The following is a 14,952-nucleotide window of genomic DNA, read 5'->3' on the forward strand; positions in this document are numbered from 1 at the left end:
AAGAAAAAGTCAACAAATAAATGACATAACATTACATCTCAAAGCCCTAGAAAAATAAGAACGAATCAACACCAAAAGTAATAGAAGACAGGAAATAGTTAAAATCAGAGCTGAAATAAATAAAATTAAAACAAAATAAACAACTGAGAAAATTGACAAAACAAAAAGTTGGTTCTTCAAAAGAATAAATAAAATTGACAAACCCTTAGCCATGCTAACAAAGAGAAGGAGAGAGAAAATTCAAATTACTAATGTGATGAAAAAGAAAATGTCATAACAGACACTACAGCAAAATAGAAGATAATTAGAAATTATATTGAAAATTTGTACTCCAATAAAATAGAAAATATCAAAGGCATTGACAAATTTCTAGAGTCATATGATTTGCCCCAATTGAATCAGGATGATATACACAATTTAAACAGATCAATTTTAAGTGACAAAATAGAAGACGCCACCAGAAGCCTACCAACAAAGAAAAGCCCAGGACCAGATGGATACACAGCTGAGTTCTACAAGACTTATAAATAAGAACTAATACCTATACTTTTCAAATTATTTCATGAAATAAAAAAGGGAGCACTTCCAAACTCATTCTATGAGGAAAACATCACCCTGATTCCAAAACCAGACAAAGACACATCAAAGAAAGGAAACTTCAGACCAATATCTCTAATGATTATAGACGCAAAAATTCTCAGCAAAATCCTGGAAAATCAAATACAAAAACATACCAAAAAGATTGTACACCATGATCAGGTGGGGTTCATCCAAAGGATACAAGGTTGGTTCAATATATGGAATTCAATAAGTGTAATTCATCACATCAATTGACTTAAAGATAAGAATAATATAATCATCTAAAAAACATTCGACAAAATACAACACCCATTAATGTTCAAAACACTACAAAAACTATGGATAACAGAAACATATCTCAACATCATAAAAGCTATCTAAGCTAAGTCCCAAGCCAATATCATTTTAAATGGAGAAAAACTGAAAGCATTCCCTCTAAAAACTGGAACAAGACAGGGATGCCCTCTTTCACCACTTCTATTTAACATAGTTCTTAAAACACTGACCAGAGCAATTAGACAAGCAAAAGAAATTAAATGGATGCATATAGAAAAAGAAAAACTCAAATTAGCATTATTTGCCCACAATTTTATTCTATATCTACAACATTCCACCAAAAAACTTCTAGAACTAGTAAATGAATTCAGCAAAGTAGCTGGATAAAAAATCAACCCCCATAAATCGAAGGCATTTCTGTATATCAGTAACAAATCCTCTGAAAGGGAAACAAGGAAAACTACCCCCATTTACAATAGCCTCAAAAAAATTAAAAAAAAATACTTGGGAATCAACCTAATGAAAGAGGTGAAAGACCTCTACAATAAAAACCACAGAACACTAAAGAAAGAAATTAAAGAGGACCTTAGAGGATGAAAAGATCTACCATATTCTTGGATATGCAGAATTAATATTGTCAAAATGACCATACTACCAAAAGCACTATCAGATTTAATGTAATTCCAATCAAAATTCCAATGAAATTCCTCAGAGATATAAAAAAAAGCAGTCATGAAATTCATCTGGAAAAATAAGAGATCCAGAATAGCCAAAGCAATTCTTAGCAAGAAGAGTAAAGCAGGTGACATCACTACACTAGACCTTAAACTATACTACAGAGCAATAGTAACAAAAACATCATGGTATTGGCACTGAAACAAACTGGTAGACCAATGGTACAGAATAGAGGACACAGAGGCTAACCCACATAACTATAGTTATCTTATATTAGACAAACGTTCAAAAAACATACATTGGAGAAAAGGTAGCCTCTTCAACAAATGGTGCTGGGAAAACTGGAAATCCATATGCAAACTGAAATTAAACCTCTATCTTTCACCATGCACAAAACTCAACTCAAAGTGGATCAAGAACCTAGGAATTAAACCAGACCCTATGTCTCAAAAGGGAAAAAAAAGTAGGCCCACATCTCCATCATGTTGGATTAGGCCCCAATTTTCTTAATAAGACACCTATAGTGCAAGAATTAAAATCAAGAATAAATAAATGGAATGAATTTAAACTAAAAAGCTTCTTCTTAGCAAAATAAACAATCAGTGAGGTGAATAGACAGAGAGCCTACAGGTTGGGAGCAAATTTGTATCAATGGCACATCACATAGAGCACTAATCTCTAGGGTATATAAAGAACTCAAAAAGCTAAACACCAACAACAAAAAAAAAATAACCCAACTGATAAATGGCCCAAGAAACCAAACAGACACCTCTCAGGAGATGATATATGATCAATAAACAAATATATGAAAAAGTGTTCAACATCTCTAGAAATTAGAGAAATGCAAATCAAAACTACTCTAAGATTTCATCTCACTCCAGTTAGAATGACAACTATTAAGAACATAACAACAATAAGTGTTGGTGAGGATGTGGGGAAAAAGGAACACTCATAGATTGTTGGTGGGACTGCAAATTGGTGCAGCCAATCTGGAAAGCACTTTGGAGATTCCTTAGAAAGCTTGAAATGGAACCACCATTTGACCCAGCTATCCCACTCCTCAGTTTAAATCCAAAAGACTTAAAAACCACATACTACATGGACCCAACCACATCAATGTTTATAGCAGTGCCATTCATAATAGCTAAACTATGGAACCAAGCTAGTTGCCCTTCAGTAGATGAATGGATAAAGAAAATGTGGTACATATACACAATGGAACATTACTCAGCAATAAGAGAATAAAATCATGGCATTTGCAGGTAAATGGATGGAGATAGAGAATACAATGCTAAGTGAAGTTAGCCAATCCCAAAAAAACAAATGCCAAATGCTTTCTCTGATGTAAGGATGTTGATTCACTGTGGGGTTGGGAGGGAGAGCATGGAAGGATTAGAGAAACTCTAGATAGGGCAAAGGGGTGAGAGGGGAAGGGAGAGAGCATAGAGGTAAAAAAGATGGTGGAATGAGATTGATATCATTACCCTAAGTACATGTATGCAGACACAAATGGTGTGAATATACTTTGTATACAACCAAAGATATGAAAAATTGTGCTCCATATGTGTAATATGAATTGTACTGCATTCTGCTGTCATATACAACAAATTAGAATAAAAAAAATTTTAAAGACATGAAAAAATGTGTGGCTGCCAATAGAATAATAAAATTAATAAAATAAGAAACAATAAAGACTGCTGCATTGGTCCCATTAAACAGAAAAGGATTGGCTGAAACTAAACTGATATAGATGGGTCAAATGTAATATATAGTAGAAAAGAGCCAGAAAGTATGATGTAATAGCAATTATACTGAGCTGGCCTCAGAAAAATCTGAGACAAGTTCTTGCATTTGTCATTTTCTGTCCCTATGACCTTCCACTCTTTAGATTGATGTTGGATGTGGGTCCCATTCCAGATTGTCTACCTCATAGGATGATTGAAAGAATATATGAGAAAGCAAATTATTATTCAGGACACTACTTGTGTTTGGTGCCACAATTTGAGTCAAGAGTTTTTTTTTGTTTTGGTTTGATTTGGGTTTTGGTTTGGTTTGGGTTTGTTTTTGCAGTGCTAGGAGTCAAACTCAGAGCCTTGTGCATGCTACACAAACACTATACCATTGAAGTATATCCCATCCCAATATACCTCTTTTTATCCCCAGTTAGGTCTGTAGCATTCCATTGAGGAGCTGAATTGTAGGAAATATAAGATTGTTCCATGCAAAGGGATAACAAAGCCTATGCTTATCTTTCCAATAAATTGCCTTGACTGGCCATTATCCTTAGCAGGAGAATAATGGTCACACAAGTCAATGTTGCAAGGTTTATTCCCTTATTGACCAATTTATTTTGAAGGTAGGACAAACAAGGCATCCCTCACCAATGTCAACAGCTCCGCTTCCAAAAGGAACAGATAAACTGTTCATTATTGTAGGAATCAACACTCAAAATTCATACCCTGTTTATACTGATCTCGGGATGTCATATTCTAATCTGCAGCACAGCCCTACCACTCTCAGGCTCAGATGACAGGTTTCTCAATAACCCCTCCAGACTGAAAAGGATTGGTATGAGTTACCCTAGATATGAAAGGAGGCAAGAGAAATGACTGAATATCTCCTCAAGTTCGTATTTTATTAGACTAGGGAGGCACAGAAGGCAACAGCCAGAGCACTTCTGTACCTGTGTGAGTTTCAAAAGTCAACATCAGTGTATTGGTGAAGGCTATATAAAATAACTCTTCTGTCAAGAGAATGGACTGAAAAAAAAAAAAAAACAGACTCGAGGATTCAAAGTGCCAAAGAACCATCTGAAAGGAGAATGGGAAAAGTCTAGGAAAATGCTTTTACGAATGCTTGTTGAATTATGAGAAGTAAGCATAAACCCAGGAAAGAGTCCTAAAGTTTACTTATTCATTTATTCAAAAATACTTATTGACTTTTTTGAGGGCCTATCATGTGCCAGAAACTGCTCTAGGTACAGAGATTTGGAGTGACCAAGATAGATAACAGTTTCCCCTTCATTTTACCATGATATGACGGCCCAAAAAAGCAACACATACTCAGTTACATTCAGAGGGCAATAGACACCATGAAGAAAATAAACCAAGGCAAAATGAGGCAGAAGGAGGGGAGGATACTTTGAGTAATATTGTTAGGGGAAGCCTTTTGAAAGAGATCACATTGGAATGGAGGCACAAATGAGGGGAAGGGGCCAGCCACAAGATGCCTAGGGATAGGGGTTTATGGATAGTATAGAAAGTGCTAAGTGTAAAGACCTTGAGGCAGAGACAAGCTGGGACCACGCCAGGAATGGAAAGAAAGCCAGTATGCTTGGAGCTGAGTGAACCAGGAAGAGCAGGGTGAAATAATGTCCAAGAGGTAGTTGGGGGCCATATCAAAGGCTCTGAGATCATAGATGCTCAGATTATTCCAAGTGAAATGAGAAGCCAGTGGAAGCTTTTAATCATCAGATGAATAGGCATACACACAGATCAAATCAATGTGACTCCTTGTAGACCTTTTCCTGCTAATCTCTCTATCCTCTTGATACTGGGCTAGTGCTTTGCATGACATTCTCATAATGCTATTGCACTAGGTTGAGAAAAGCCATTTATCCCCATTGTGTACTAATACTTGTGTACCCTGCATCCCTAAGAATGATGTTTCTTATTCTTTCTTTGTAATGATAGTAGCCGAGAAAATATTCTGTACTGCACCTCTTAAAAGTATTTACAAATGAATGGATGAAGCAGACACTGGAAATTGGACTGGAAGGCACAGCTGCTAGAAAGATTCCATTCTTTGGAGAAAAATGTTGCTTTCAGGATCCACTCTAGCTTTGGAACAGCTGGGGAGTGAGAGGCAGGTCCTGTTAATAGTTATGCTGGAGCCAAGCATGGTGGTGCATGCCTGTAATCCCAGCAGCTTGGGAGGCTAAAATAGGAGGACTGCAAGTTCAAAGCCAGCATCAGCAAAAGCAATGAGCTAAGCAACTCAGTGAGACCCTGTCTCTAAATAAAATACAAAAGAGGGCTGGGGATGTGGCTCAGTGGTTGAGTGCCCCTGAGTTCAATCCCCAGTACCAAAAAAATTATATATAACATATAATACATGTATATATTATATATATAATTATATATAATATGTAATATAATTGTTGCCCCAGCATAAATATATATTATATATAATATATAAAATTATATGAATATATAATTTTATAAATATATATATCTTTGCTGGAACAACAAATGGGAAATGGGATGATCTTGGACATTCTAGAATATATGATCACCCTGAATATAGTTTTATTAGATCTTTCCAAATCAATATTATCCACCATTAATTAGCTCCATTTTTGCCAAGAAAACTTCTGAAGGCTAGTTTTTTAAATTTGTTTAGTTCTTAAACCAAGCTACCAAGAAAAACATTAAGGACTAGATCACTCCTCTAAGTATATTTACCACATTAAAAGATCAACATATGATTTAGACATGTCCACTGTCACTGATTTATTTTTTGCCAAAACTATTGTTGAAATATTGACCTAGTTACAAAGTTAAGATTCAAAATCATGGCAATATCGTTCTTGATAAAGTTTTTATTTCACATTTATCATCAAGCTGCCAGTTTGATATTTTGGATTTTCTTCTTTTTAAATAAACCTCTGACCTATCATTTTCAAGCAACACTTTGTAAGCTGTGGTCTATTTGTTTATTTTCCCTTTGACAAAGCCAGTGGTACAATATAGCACTTGACTATACTTTGCTTTCAAACATGAGTGATTTTCCTACAGTTTTGTCAGTTGTGGGAATGAGAAAATAGGTTTTGTCTAAACAAGTTCTCTAATAGAGTAATCCTGGTAGGTTGGATCTCTATAATCATATTTATTTGCTTAAGTTTACTTTGCCATTGAATTGCCAAAAAGCCTTGGCTTGTCAGAACAGAGCCTGGACAAAAAGGAGAGCTGTAAAATGGAAAAATAAAATGACAGAGTTGAAGTTTCCTATTTGCGTTTGCAGTTTCCTCTGTATTATTCTGAAAATTGGCATGATCAAAACGCAGTCTGAGGAAGGGGGGAAGAGGCTGTGCCCTGCTACAGCCTTACAGAGGCATGTTAAAATGGATTCTGATGTTACAAGTTCAACTTCAGAGGGTCCCCTGGCTGCCTAGGATTTTGGGTTTCCCAAATAAGCTCAGAATATAGCTGTTCTCTGGTTATATATGACAGGAGATACTTGCTAATGCTCTATCTTGGTTTTGTAGATATGGAAACTAACCTCCTTCTGAAAACCACCCCATCTTGTCCTGTTTGGGGACACTAGCAATAGCTGATCCCCTCCACCTGAAACACTCTCCCCCAAATCTTCACAAGATTGACTCCCTCTCTTAATTCAGATCAAAGTTCTTCTACATGGGACAGCCTTTCCAACATTAGTCGCTCCCGTCACCAGGGTTTTCTTTGTTAGTGGCAAATGGGTTTATATTCTTCTGTCTGCACTTACCATGTCCTCTCTGCACCTGGCCCAGCACATTCACACACTCTCAACGGAGTTCTCTGAAGGCAGGAATCTTATTTGACTTGCTCAGTCTTATAACCCTAATGTCTAGAACCTGCCTAATGTACAGCAGTGCACAGTAACATGTAGATTAATGATGAGTGAGTAATGCATACCCAGTATCTGCACACTGAGACCTTATACACTAAACCTCCCTATTCTCACTCTTCTAGAGCACCTGCTAGCTGCTGCCACCAATCTGGCACTGAACCCTTGATTGCCTTGAATTATAACATAGTTTCACTTGTCTTTGGTCTGTCTCTCAACAGCAAACCTGTGGACAACTCAAGGGTCACAGGCCATATCTGGTCTTGAAATCTCGCATTATGCTTTGATGCTAAATAACAACTTCCCCTTCAATACTGTGTTTCATGTAGGCCCAAAGTACTTCTGATTCATCTAGGTAAGCCCTGTATTCATCAGTGAAGCCAGTCACATCAGAAGCCCAGTTCCCTCTGATTGATACTAATGCTTTCAAAAGGAATAGTCTTATCCCATTCAAAAATAATCCATTGTCTACTAATTGGAAAATCAAGAAGAGGTATTACATAATAAGAAATTAAACAAAAACATTATTTTCCTTGAGAAGCTTGAAAGTTAAATATCAGTCCAATCGAAGTGTGCTTCAATGTCTTGAAGAATTGATTGAAGTCCTTTATTCCCTGATAGATATTGCTGTAGTTTGGAGATAAAACCATGTTAAAGGCTTGATCCCTGGTGCATCAATGTTCAGAGGTGGTACTTTTGGGGACTTATTGGATCATGAGGGCTCTGAACTCCATGATGGATTAATCCATTGCCAGGTTCATAATTAAATAATCTATTGGAAGGTGGTAGAAACTGCAAGAGATGGAGCCTGCTCGGAGGAAGTACAGGGTATATCTTGTCCCCAATCCCTTCTTCTTTCTCTTTCTCCACTTGCTTCCCAGCTAGCATGAGGTTAGGAGCATTGCTCCACCATGTCCTTTCACAACAATGTCCTGCGTCACTACCGGTCCAGAAAAATGTAGAACCAGCAGACCTTGGACTGAAACCTCTGAAACTATGGCCAAAATAAATCTCTCCTCCTTTAATTGGGCTTATGTATTTTGTAATAGCAATGAAACTCTGACTGACACACAAAAGCAAGCAAGTTTTCCCATCTGGCAGTTATATATCCCCTGTATTTTCCCCTTTCAATTAAGTTATGAACTTATCAAGTTAGTATAATATATGTTCCCAAGTCTGTTTTGCAAGTTTTTTATTATAATTGCCCAATTTAATTAAACATTTGATAAATTTATGAAGCATGAATAAGAAAAGAGAATTTTATGTAAAAATTAAGAAGTTAAAAAACAGATAACATATATAAAAGGAAATAGCTAAAAAATTCCTGTTCAATAAAAATCAAATGAGATCATTGTAAGGTATATGTGTAAAAATCTGGAATTCTGTCCTCAAATTGTTTCACAAATGTCCTCAATTGCTCCAAATTTAATGAAATTGGAATTGGAAATCATAGGAAATGCATTTTGGTATGGGTATTCTAAAACAAAAAAAAATACTTAAATAAATGGCCTCATCAAAAGATTGGCAAATGAATATGTATGTGCATGGTGGCCAAACAAAATACTTAAGATATGTGTACATCATTTGGTAGTATCCTCCATAACTAATAGATTATTTGATCATGTAAATAACTAGTACTAATCTCAGTTTATGTCAAGGTTTTTGGATGCATGTAGCACAAGTCAACTTTCACCCCCAAAGGTTATTGACTTGAAGAAAGTGAAGTACTCATCGAATCAAAAGAGAATCTTAACAACCAGGTTTTATATGACAAGACTCAGGAAATTTCTAGAGATCTGGGAGCAGGACCTACAGAATTGCATAGTCAAGAAGATATTATGATTATTGAGTCCTAACATGTTTCATTCTCTATTCAAGATACAAATTCTAAAAAGAGAGAAACTATTCATCTTACATTACAGTATGTTCTCTTCCATCCTTTGGAATGAAACATGTTAGGACTCAATAATCATAATATCTTCTTGACTATGCAATTCTGTTAACTGAGAATCCAACTAATATTGCATGTGATGGGAAAAAAAACTAATTCTCAAAAGGTAATGGAGGTGCTATTATTATGAAAAGGAAAAATATATCTTGGAAGGAAAAACATAAAAATTTCAAAAAAAAAAAACATTTCAAAACCATTCCGTGGCAGAGGAAAGATATCCTTTAACACCATCCATAGTTTCTAAAGAATTTTTTTCCAGCAACTATTGACTGAGCATCTACTATGTGCCAGGCATTGTGCTAGATATTAAGGTGTAAAGACAGTCCCTGTCCTCCTGGAGTTCACAAACAGGGGTGAAGGGTGCTGAGTCAGCAGATTATAGTGTCGCATGTTGTCCAAGAGGAGAAATAAGATCCCTGAGGAGAATGGGAACCCCCAGGAAGGCTTCCCATAGAAACTAAAATTTGAACTGAGCCCTGGAGCTGCTTGGAAGGAATGAGGCTGCATTCCACACAGAGGAAACATCATCGGCAAAGTCAAAATAATAAATGTTATGAAAGAAAATAAAGCACAAAGAAAGCATAGAGAATGCTGAGTCAGGTGGAGAGGGTTACTGATTTTTCAAACAAGGTTGTTAAGGAAACTCTCGCTAAGAAAGTGACATATGAGCTGATGGCTGACAAAAATGAACAAGTGAGCCCTGTAGGTATCTGTGGACAGAGTGCGGTGGGCAGAGCAACAGGAAAAGTCCTGAGGTGGCAGCATGCCTGGACATTTCTTCGTGGCTCTCTCTCAAATTATATAACAAGGAGCCCCTGTCTTCCTCCTCTGCCTCAACCCTCAAATGTGTTCCTTCTCCGAGTTTCCCTGACTTTATAAATGGCTCCACCGTCAATCAATCCAGAAACCCAGGAGTCAATCTTGACACCACCTTCTTCCTCTCTTCCCTTATCTCGACGTCAATAAATGTATGGTTAACTTACCTTCTAAAAATCTCTCAAATTTGCTAATTTCTCTCTTTATCTCCATCCTGGTCCAAGCCACCACTGTTATTCTCTTTGATTATTACAATGGGCATCATAACCACCTCCCTACCAGCTTCAAACCACCCAGCAGCAAGGATGCATCTTCAAAAATGTACACTAGATAATGTCACTTACCTGTTTTTTTTTTAAGAAAATAAAAAGCCTAGAAGCTTTTTATTGCCTAAAGGATTAAATCCAAATCTATGATATGGATTGGCTCTTATCTGCCTTTTTAACCTAAACTCATGCCACTCCCTTCCTTGTTCATTCTGGTCTATATTAAACTTCTTTCAGTCCCCCAAACATAACCCATTCTTTCTCAACTTTTTATGAATGTGTTCTCTGTGCCTAGTATTTTCTCTCCACCTATGGCAGCACTACCACCTTCACCCAGATAACTCCTCTTCATACTATAAACTGGGCTCACATGAGGCTTCCCTGAGCATCTGTTCACCCCCATTACACTCTGTATTCCCTCTCAAGAAACCCATCAAGTGATCATATACACTACTGAACTTGCATAAGCCATGGGGTAGGTTTCTTTCTTTACTACCCTAAAAGGTGCTTCTCTAAGGAGGAGATACACTGGTAACTATTCTCAGTTAGGATCATGGTTTTCAGATATTTGCTCCTCATTTCTCTGGGACTCACAGTAATAGCCCTAATCATGTCCAAGTTGACCATAAAAGGATAAGCTTCTCCCAACTACTCCTGACGCCACCTATTCCTGACACCAACTATTCCTAGTACCCTGAAAGAGATTCATGGAGTCTTTTCCTCTAGAGTTTAAGCAGCTTTTGAAAGAAAATAGTGTGAGATGAGGTGAAGGGATAGAATAAAGTGACCCTGACATGTAACCCTGCTCTTTTTTTCTTCATTTAGTTCTACAAAAGGAAAAAGTCCCCACCTCTGAGTACTTTAGGAACTGTCCCACGTGGATGATCTTTTGTTCTCCAATTATTTCCGTTTCCTCAAACTTGTAGTCCTTTCTCTTTCTGATGCCTTTCCTCCCTAGTTTCCAACTTCTTCCCCTTTCCCCAGATTGCTTCAACTCTCTCTATAGAAGGAATCAATCCTCACCAGGCATGGCACACACCTGTTATCCCAGCTTCTCAAGAGGCTGAGGCAGGAGGATCCCAAGTTCAGAACTAGCCTTGGTAACTTAGCAAGACCCTGTCTCCACATAAAAATAAAAAGGACTGAGGATGTAGCTCAAAGGCTGAGCTCTTACCTCGTATGTGGTAGGCTGTGGGTTCAGTCCCCAGTACCACGAAAGAAAGAAAGAAAGAAAGAAAGAAAGAAAGAAAGAAAGAAAGAAAGAAAGAAAGAAAGAAAGAAAGAAAGAAAGAAAGGAAGGAAGGAAGAAAGAAAGAATAACCAACTCTTAGTCCCTGAGTCCCTTCTTGAGTCTTATATGTTTTACAAGTTTTACACCCCACTCTGAGTATTATTGCCCTTCTCTGTCTACTTCTTCAAACTCTTCAATGGAAAGAGAGGATTCTGATCCTATGGATGTAGAGACAACAATGAAAATATCTTCTGTATGGCAGCTATTTTTTTCTAGGACAAAAAATTTAAAGTGTAACAAATAACTATCCAAAAGTTTTAAAATCCAAATGTATACATAACTATAAAAATATTAATAGATTAAGTTGACAAAGAACAGAAGTTTTCAGATGATATTTGTGTGTGTTCATGTGTTTTATAAGATATGCTATTACTGGATATAAACAGAGTTTTAAAATAAAAGATTATTACATATATATAAAATACAACTGTATATATATAATATAAATATACACATGTAATGTATATAGCTTTATTAACATCAGTGAAACAGATTTTAATATAAGATATTTTAAGTGATAAGAATACTGGTACATGATAAAATTCTATTCACAAGGAAATTAGTAAGATGTAAACTTCATGTGCTTAAAAAAAGCTTACAATATGTAAACTAAAATTGATACACGTACATATATAAACTGAAAATGTTATCATCACAGTGATTTAAACACATCTCTCTGATAAGTCAGAAAGACAGAAACTCAAAAATATATACAATACTAGAACACAATAAGTTTGATAAAAATACAATATTTCAAACTCTGTACTCGAGAATTAGACAAAATACATTATACTCAAGCTCACATACCCATTTAGAATTAATTAAATATTATCCAAGTAACAAATTTCAAAACTTCAATATCATATAAGGCATATTCTCTGACCACACTTCAATAACAGAATTTTCCCATATACTACAACTTATTAAAACACACTGTAAATAATTTCATGGGTTCAAGATGAAATTATAAAGAAAATTTATAATTCTTTAAAACAAATAGAAATGTAAATAGTACATATTAAAGATTGTGGGATGCAGTAAATTGGTAGTTAAGTTTACAAACTATAAGAGAATGCCTTATGATTTAGATATCCCATTAGGAAGTTGTTAAAAGAATAAAACAACAAAGCAAGCAGATATTAACAAAATAAAAATATTGATATCAGAAAACCAGTAATGTCATCATTGTTCCTTTAAAAAGACTAACAAAATAGACAAGCTTCAAGTAAAACATCAAGAAAAAAAAAGCCAAAAAAAGCAGTTTTAGGAACAGATAAATAAGACAGAAATATAAATATGGAAGAAGATATTCTTTTAAAAAAAGGAATCCTATAGACAATTTTATGCCAATAAATTGAAAAATTTATATAAAATAGAAAAATTCCTAGAAAAACATATTATGCAGAAATTGACTTAAGGAAGAAAATAAATTGTACTGTAAAGTTGAAGCAATAGTTTGGAATCCTCACACGAGGAAAACACCAAGACTAGAACAAATTGGAGACAAATACAGCCCAACCTCCAAAGACCTGATCATTTGATCTTAAACTCTCTGAGAAAAAAAAAGAAAAGTTCTCCAACTCATTTCACAAGATATATAACGTTGATATCAAAACGAGTCAAGAAAATCATGGAGTGTTATGTGATTTGAGTAACACGAAAAAGGCACACTCATAAATTGTGAGTGTTACATGATCCAGATGACCCTGAAGAACTGTGAGATGAGAAGATACTTCATGTGGAATGACGTTGAAACAATTAATTGTCCATATGACAAATATTAAATTGGAGTTCCACTCTACCCCATAAAAACAATAAGAACTAAACTTATATATTATTCTTTTGTTCTAGGTACTCATCTAAGCACTAATTCGTTCCTCGAATTTACCGTATAAAGCTAAGTACTATTATTTCTTTTTTACATAAGAATAAATTGGAGTACAAAGGATCATTTCATGTAGACTAAGGACTTAAATGTGAAAAGTTATATTTCAAAACTTTTGAAACAAGATATTTTTATGCCATTTGAATGGGAAAAGAATTTTAAGGAGTCTGTTAGGAAAAAAGTTTGATAAACTTTTAAAACTTTGATAAACTTAAATCATTAAAATTAAGAACTAATAGTTATCAGATGACTCCATAAAGAGGCCAGATGCAGTGGCACGTGCCTTGAAATCTCAGCAGCTCTTGAGGCTGAGGCAGTAGGATCAAGAGTTCAAAGCCAGCCTCAGCAATTTATTGAGGCCCTAAGTGACTTAGCAATACCCTGTCTCAAAAATAAAAAGGGCTAGGAATGTGGCTCAGTGGTAAAAATTTTTAAAACGAAAGGAAGGAAAGAAGGCAGGAAAGAAGAAAGAAAGAGAAAGGAAGGAAGGAAGGAAGGAAGGAAGGAAGGAAGGAAGGAAGGAAGGAAGGAAGGAAGGAAGGAAGGGACACCAGAAACTGGAAAAGATAATTGCAACACATAAATGACAGTGGGTTAGAGCCTGGAATATAAAATAAAATCTTACACATCAATTTAAAATATTAAAAATGAACAAAAGACAGGAAAAAAACATTTCAAGAAGATAAAATACATGGCCAGTAAACATCTGAAAAGACATTCAACTTCATTAGTATCATAGAGAAAATGCAAATGAAGTTGAATATCTTTGGCGAGGATGTGGGGGTAAAGGTACACTCATACATTGCAAATTGGTGCAACTTATATGGAAAGCAGTATGCAGATTCCTTGGAAAGCTGAGAATGGAACCACCATTTGACCTAGCTATTCCACTCCTCCTCCTCCGTCTACAACAAAAGTACTTAAAAACAGCATATCACAGTGATGCAACCACATCAATATTTATAGCAGCACAATTCACAATAGCTAAATTGTGGAACCAACCTAGATGTCCTTCAGGTGATGAATGGATAAAGAAAATGTATTATATATACACAATGGAATGCTACTCAGCATTAAAAGAGAGTAAAATAATGGCATTTGCAGGTAAATGGATGGAGTTGGAGAATATTATGCTCAGTGAAGTAAGCCAATCCCTAAAAAACAAATGCCAAATGTTTTCTCTGGTATAAGGATGCTAATTCATAATGGAGATTGGGAGGAACATGGAAAGAACTGATGAACTCTAGATAGGGCAAAGGGGAGGGAGGGAAAGTAGGGGGGATCAGGGTAAGAAAGATGGTAGAATGAGATGGACATCATTACCCTAAGCACATGTATGAAGACACAAATGATGGCACTACTTCAGACATGAAAAATTGTGCTCTATATGTGTACTGTGAATTGAAATGCATTTTGCTGTCATGTGTAACCAATTAGAATAAATGAATAAATTTTTTAAAAAGATGAAATAGGTCAGCTACTACATCTAGGAGAAATTGGAAGGTCCAAACAAGTTTAGAAAGTAAAAGAACATGGTAAACTAGAAAGCAACACGCAAATTAAAGAATAGTGATAATCTTATTATTGATATCACATACATATTAAT

This window comes from Ictidomys tridecemlineatus, chromosome 6 (genome assembly GCF_052094955.1).
Source record: "Ictidomys tridecemlineatus isolate mIctTri1 chromosome 6, mIctTri1.hap1, whole genome shotgun sequence".
Taxonomy (NCBI): Eukaryota; Metazoa; Chordata; class Mammalia; order Rodentia; family Sciuridae; genus Ictidomys; species Ictidomys tridecemlineatus.